We start from the raw sequence: 7,520 nt of genomic DNA on the forward strand, positions 1-7,520 counted from the left end.
TTTTGAACTGTGGTATTGGAGGATACTCTTGAGAGTCCCTTCGACTGCAAGGAGATCAAACCAGTCAATCCTAAAGGAAATCCATCGTGAATATTCGTTGAAGGACAGATGCTGAAGCTGAAGCTCCAATACTCTGGCCACCTGATGAGAAGAACCGACTCATTGGAAAAGACCCTGATGCTGGGAAAGATTGAAGGCAGTAGAAGGGGACGACAAAGGATAAAATGGTTGGATGGCATCACCAACTCAGTGAACGTGAGTTTGAGCAGGCTCTGGGAGATGGTGAAGGACAGGAAAGCCTGGCGTGCTGCGGTGCAGTCCATGAGGTCGCAAAGAGTCAGACACGACTGAGTGACTGAACAACAGGCTTGTTTGACCCACAAGCAGCAGGCCTGACACTGAAGTTTGCGGCAGAGAAGGAGTTTGTTGATGAGGTCACCACGAAAGGAGAACACAGATCCAACTCCGAGGGCCAGAGGCTTGAGATAGTTATGGGATAAAGAATCAGGTGGGGATGTCCCCAGTGGTCCAGTGGTTAAAACAGTTAGAACTCCGCCTTCCAATGCAGAGGGGTACAGGTTTGATCCCTGGCAGGGGAACTAAGGGCCCACATGCCACAGGGCAAGGTCAGATTAAAAGCAGCAAAGTAGGCATGAGGAAAGATGATTGGAGACAGGGAAAAGGTGAGGCAATCTGTGTCCTGCACCAGGCCAATTTTAGGCTCAGGGTTCTGAACTGGTCTTAGCTGGTCTGAACTGGGCAGGAGCCAACTCCAAAGTTCTGGAAAACAGAGTAAAACCCCCGTTACTATAGTGACCCATACATCAGAAGCGTTATCTGTAGGGCTGGTTTCAAAATCTAGTGATACATTACCTTGACTATGTGAAGTTCAGAGGGTATGCAGCTAGAGAATGGGTAAAAAAAGCAAGTCAGCAGGCTTAATCAGTAAAGAAGCTGCCAACAGAAAGGTTTCTGACATGCTGTTCCCTTATCTGCTGTTCTGTAGGACACACACTGAGCTTCTGTTAACCCTTTGGACGTGATTTCACACAGGGAAGAGATGCCGCACACCCACCATTCAGACACAGTAGATGGAAATAACCAAGAACAGATGATAGAAAAATGTGCAACATAGTAGCATAATTGATCATAAGTGATGACTTTTGAGTTTTTACTGTGTTTTTAATACAATTTTTTAAGTCTGTATTTATGTAACTTCTTTAATTTTTTTAATGTCTTTATAAAAATCTGTTTGTTGGACTTCCCCAATGATCCAGTGGTAAAGAATCTGCCTGCCAATGCAGACACGGCTTCAATACCTGATCAATACCTTCAATACCTGAGTCCACACACCATGGGGCAACTAAGCCTGTGCACCACTACTGAGCCCATGAGCCACAACGACTGAAGCTTCATGCCCTAGAGCCCGTCCACAAGAGAAGTCAACTGCAACCATAAGAAGACCCTCGTGCAGCAACAAAGACCCAGCTCAGCCAAAAATAAATTTTTTAAAAATCTGCTTATTTGTTTTATCTTTTGACCTAACCACATGGCCTGTAGGATCTTAGTTCCCCAACCAGGGATCAACCCCCCACCCCCTGCACACACCTCGGAGTCTTAACCACTGGACCTTCAGGAAAGTCGCATTGTAACTTAATTCTTAGTAATGGCTGTGTTTGTCTCTAGTTTTCTCTTCTCTTGAAAATCAGGCATTCACCTCTCGCTGTAGGAACTGGCTCTGGCACACTTCTGGCCTAGCACATAGTGTGCACTTATTAATCCCAAGTGGAAAGAATGTACTATGCTGAAATCAGTTTTTAAAGACCTGGGTGCTCAGCCTGCTTAACTGCGGTCCAGTGAGGGCCCAGGGCCCAGCTCGTGGTGGGGGCTTACCGAATGTTTATTGAGAATCTGACTCACAGCAGCATCGCAGTGAGTCCTGAAAAAGCAGAGGCTCCTTAATAATAGGCCAGCTCCCCAGGTCATCAGCAATGCAGGGGCCCCCAATTTTTTTAAAAAGAAATTTGACTCAGATATACATGTATCCCCTGCCTTTGAAAGTTTGCAGTAAGCCTCTTCGTTTTTTAAAATATTTATTTATGTGTCTATTAATATTTGGCTGCGCTGGCGCTTAATTGCAGCATGCGAGACCTTTAGTTGTGGCAAGCACACTCTCAGTTGCGGCGTGGGGGGATCTGGTTCCTGATCAGGGATCAAACCCCAGCCCCCTGCATTGAGAGCATGGATTCTTAGCGACCAGACCACCAAGGCAGTCCCTCGGCCACTTCATTTTTTTTACAAAGTTCTCCATTACTATGGTTATGGCTTTTTTTCTGGTAAAAGTGAAAATTCTCTTCCAGTTAGCAAAAACAGGTGCTAAGGTATGTGTTCAGTTGCTCAGTCACATCCAACTCTGTGACCCCATGGACTGTAGGCTCCTCTATCCATGGAATTTTCCAGGCAAGAATACTGTAGAGGGTTGCCGTTTCCTCCTCCACAGGATCTTCCCAACTCAGGGATCAAACCTACATCCCCTGCATCTGCATTGGCAGGCAGCTTCTTTACCACTGCGCCACCGAGTGGCAGAACTTGAACTTTCATGACGAGGGGGACTTATTTTCTAAAGCCTTATTGCAGTCATCAGGGGGGAAATAGTATTTTCAGACCTTCTCACACTTGTTTTACAGTGTAGTGCTGTGTTTACTTTTAACTCATGTTGAGAGCCCCTAGAGCCCTCATCACATCCCAGTCCTTTCCTCTATTCCAGCACCTTCTCACTGCAGGTTAAAATCATATCTTTTTCTCGACAGATGTAAAACCACTAAGGAGAAGAAGGGTGCACAGAGTTTCTTTATTTGTGCTTCATTGGAAGAATATACAAGCGGCCTCCCTCCTACTACCTCTATGGAGGAGTCAGGGATAGAGGAGAAAGAGGCTGCAGATGAAGAATCATACAGGGTTTCCTTTTGACTTCTCAGCCCACAGCTACCCCTCATCTCAGCTGAATCCTAAGCAGGGGAGGGGTGCTGAGGAGGCAGAAGTTCAACATACAAAGCCATTAGGGGTTGATTAGGGCTTCCCAGGAGGTTTTAGTGGTCAAGAACTTGCCTGCCAATACAGGAGACATGGGTTCAATCCTTGGGTCAGAAGATCCCATGGAGAAGAAAATGGCAACCCACTCCAGCATTCTTGCCTGGGAAATCCCATGGACAGAGGAACCTGGTGGGCTACAGTCCTTAGGGCCGCAAAGAGTCTGATACGACTGAAGCGACTTAGCACACACAGAATCTGAGGTGGATTGAATCTGCAGGTGCAGAACCACAGATTTGGAGGTTATAATGAGTATAAGTTATACACAGATTTTCAAGGGCGGGGTGAGCTGTTGTTCAGGGGAAGCTGTTTGGTAGGAACTGTTTTTACTGGATGAAAAGCTGCCATGTAAACTGGCTACTCTGTGCTCAGCCAGTCAGTTGCGTCCCACTCTTTGCGACTCCATGAACTGTAGCCCTCCAGGCTCCTCTGTCTATGGGATCTTCCAGGCAAGAATACTGGAGTGGGTTGCCCTGCCCTTCTCCAAACTGGCCACTACGTGGCAGCATTGTGTCACAGCAGGAAACAAGGCCCTCCTGGTGATCACCAGGGATCAACACTCACTGAGCGCCGACTTGCTCGTGAATGTGCTCCAGGTCCCCTGCCGTCAGAGGTAGGTACTATTACCCCCATTTTATATATGAAGAGGGTCCCACAGGTGAAAGAGCTTTGCCTGAGGTTAAAATTGGCAGGAAGTGGTAGAGCCGATTTGAAGCAGCCTGGCCTCTGAGTCCACGGTCTTATCCTCTGCCCTGGTCCCACTGCCCTCACCATAAACAGGGCAAGCACAGTGCAGGCTTCCTGAGCCCTTTCCAGCTGCATTAAATAGGGGACCATAAATGTTGAATCATTTATTTTTCCTAAATTTTCACTGTAAAATGTCAATTCAAAACTCCATCTCCATCAGCTGTTACATATATTCTAGGAGCTGGTGGCCTTTTGGCTAAGATCAAGTGTCCTATAGGGGCTTCCCAGGTGGCACAGTGTTAAGGAGACCACCTGTGCAGCAGACATAGATACACAGTTTCGATCCTGGGTTGGGAAGATCCCCTGGAGGAGGAAATGGCAACCCACTCTGCTATTTTGCCTGGAGCAGTCCATGGACAGAGGAGCCTCTCCGGCTACAGTCCATGAGGTCAGAAAGTCAGACACAACTGAGTGACTGAGCACAAGAACTCATGACGTCCAGAGCTTCAGATTCTCTCACCACCAGACAAATGGTTACAGCAATGTGTGACTGTACCCACTGGCCACACTGAGCGGTATGATAACCTGGTGATTGTATATGTGGATTCTGGCTCAGACTTCAGTTCTGCAGGAGCTCTGTGACCTTGGACAAGTTACTTCACATCCTCAGGCTTTGTCTGTAAACTGGAAATAATGATAGGACCTCTTTCAGAGGTTTTGTATTAAATGAGTAAACTTAAAACAGTGCCTGGCACACCCTCTGTTAGCTATTGTTATTCTCATGTGTGCCATTGACTACTATATGAGACCCTCAGGAAAACCCCCAAATAAGGCCAGAGTTCCCAACCTCCCCATGTCACAAATTGTCCTTTTCAAAGGAAGCATATTTGGCAGATTATACTTGAAAAAAAAAGAAAAATCTCCTGACCCACATGTTCCTCTAGAACTCTCCACTCCACCATCAAGAGGTAAAGCCTAATACTCCTTCCCTTGAACTTATGAATCTCTTGTAACTGATATAATGTGGCTGAAATAATGCTCTGCTATGTCCACTGTTGTTGTGCAGTCACTCAGTCGTGTCTGACTCTTTGCGACCCGATGGACTGCAGCACGCCAGGCTTTCCTGTCCTTCACTGTTCTTCCAGAGCTTGCTCAAACTCATGTCCACTGAGTCGATGATGCCATCCAACTATCTCATCCTCCATCGGCCCTTTCTTCTCTTGCCTTCAATCTTTCCCAGCATCAGGGTCTTTTCCAGTGAGTCAGTTCTTTGCATCAGGTGGCCAAAGTTTTGGAGCTTCAGCATCTGTCCTTCCAATGAATATTCAGGGTTGATTTCCTTTAGGATTGACTGGTTTGATCTCCTTGCAATCCTAGGACCTCTCAAGAGTCTTCTCCAACACCACAGTTCAAAAGCATCAATTCTTCAGTGCTCAGCTTTCTTTATGGTCCAGCTCTCACATTCATACATGGCTAATGGAAAAACCACAGCTTTGACTAGACGGGCCTTTGTCGGCAAAGGAATGTCTCTGCTTTTTAATACACTGTCTAGGTTTGTCATAGCTTTTCTTCCAAGGAGCAAACGTCTTTTAATTTCATGGCTGCAGTCATCATCTGCAGTGATTTTCGAGCCCAAGAAAATAAAGTCTGTCACCGTTTCCATTGTTTCACCGTCTATTTGCCAATATGGCTAGGCCTTAAAGGCAAGGTGGTGTTTGTTTTGTTAGCTGCAACACTGAGCCACCAAGTAAGATGTTTGCCTCAGTTGAGGCCACATGGTGAGGCCACTATGTACCTTTCCAGCTGATAGCCAGGGCTGAGGTCCCAGCCAACACTGGCCACCTGATGAATGAAGAAGACAGACACCTCCACGTGGTCCCAGCCATGGAACCACCCCCCGCTTTCAAGTCTTCCTAGCTGAGGCCCCCAGACATTGTGGAACAGAGATAAGCCGTCACCCAGGTAGCCTTCCAAATTTCTGACTCTCAGGATATAAAAAAATGGTAGTTATGTTACACCGCGGAGTTTAGGATGGTTTGTTACACACTGGGCAGAAACTGGCACAGCGTATCCATTACTAGACAGTGAACATGTCTGTGCTAACATACATACTAAACATGGCATGTACATCCTGATGGTCTCTCTACCCCTCCTGAAAAGATGGCTTCCATCTGCCTCAAAGATGACAGCTGCAAATCCTCTGCCTAAAGCCTGTGCTGAGAGATCATGTCTGCTCCCTTGTTGGATCCATTTTTTTTTTTTTTTCTCCTTCAATTGAAGTGTGATCGCTTTACAATATTGTGTTAAGTTTCTGCTATATAACATCGATCAGGTCTATGTGTGTGTATATATATCCCGACCCTCTTGAGCCTCCCTCCCTCCCCCGTATGTCTTTCCAATTAACTCCTTTCTGTCCCAAATAAAGCAGGAAGAAGCTGTGGCTGACATCATAATAGACCTACACGTGTTTTTTTTTGCCAAGGGAGGCCCTTTGCCAGAACAGACCCCGGATTGTCCCCGCAGCAGGTGTGCTGGACAGACCCACCAGGCTGGGAGCAGAACCAATCTGTGTCCACCTCCAACCACTTTTAATTAAGATTGTTCAACCACCTCACCTTCACCAGGAGGCAGGTCATAAAGAGTAGATCATAAATAGGATTCACTGTGTGGCAAACACTAATCCTCAAAAGAGTTTTGTGACACAGGTGCTATTATCATCTTTTTACAGACGAGGCAGCCCATAGGTACCGAGGTTAAGGATCAGAGTAACTGTGAATTAGTGGTGAATCTAAGGTATGGGCCCAGGCTCTAACCATTGGGCTGGGCTGCCTTTACTAGAGCTAACGTAAAGAGTTTTTTATCAATGTATTTTTCTAATAAGTCATGGTATATAAAATTCCTAAGGCATGAAATAATATATAGTAAAAAAAAAAAAAAAAAAAACACCCAGGCAAAGGACTCATATCATTTTAACAATAAAAACAGTTTCCTTTTATCTTGCCCTTCTTATGCCACAATGGGAACCTGGGAGCTTGTTAGAAATGCAGAATGTATACACAGGTATACCTGTGGCTGATTGGTGTTGATATATGGCAAAAACCATCACAATATCGTGAAGTAATTATTCTCTAAAATAATTTTTAAAAAGAAATGCAGAATATGGGTTCCCCACCCCAGACCTGCTGACTCAGAGTCCACATCTTCCCACCCCCAACCCCCACCAAGCTCCACCCCTGGCAGGGTGGTGGTGGTGAAGGGGTTATATTAGTGGTATATTCAGTGAAGATCTGCTTGTCTTAACTTACACACCTGAGCACACAGAGGTGCCCCGCCAAGAACTGTTTCAGGGCTGGTTTGTAAAGTGTATTCACCAGTAAATGCTGAGAAGTAACATTTGGTTTCTTCAGAAATACTACTGTGTCCAGGACAGGCACACCCTCAAGTGGTAATAATTACCATTACCAATAATTACAAATAATAATAATTACCATTTATGTAGGTGCTTATTATGTGTCAAGTGTTGTTCAGTTTTTACCAGGTGTATCTTCAAAATAGCCTTAAGAAGGCCAGAATTCTCTAGGCCAGAATACTGGAGTGGGTAGCCGTTACCTTCTCCAGGGGATCTTCCCAACCCAGGTCTCCCAAATTGCAGGCGGATTCTTTATCAGCTGGGCCACAAGGGAAGCTTCTTAAGGAGGCAGGTATGATTATTATCCCCATTTTACAAATGAGAAAACAGAGGC

Source organism: Cervus elaphus, chromosome 14, assembly GCF_910594005.1.
Source record: "Cervus elaphus chromosome 14, mCerEla1.1, whole genome shotgun sequence".
Taxonomy (NCBI): Eukaryota; Metazoa; Chordata; class Mammalia; order Artiodactyla; family Cervidae; genus Cervus; species Cervus elaphus.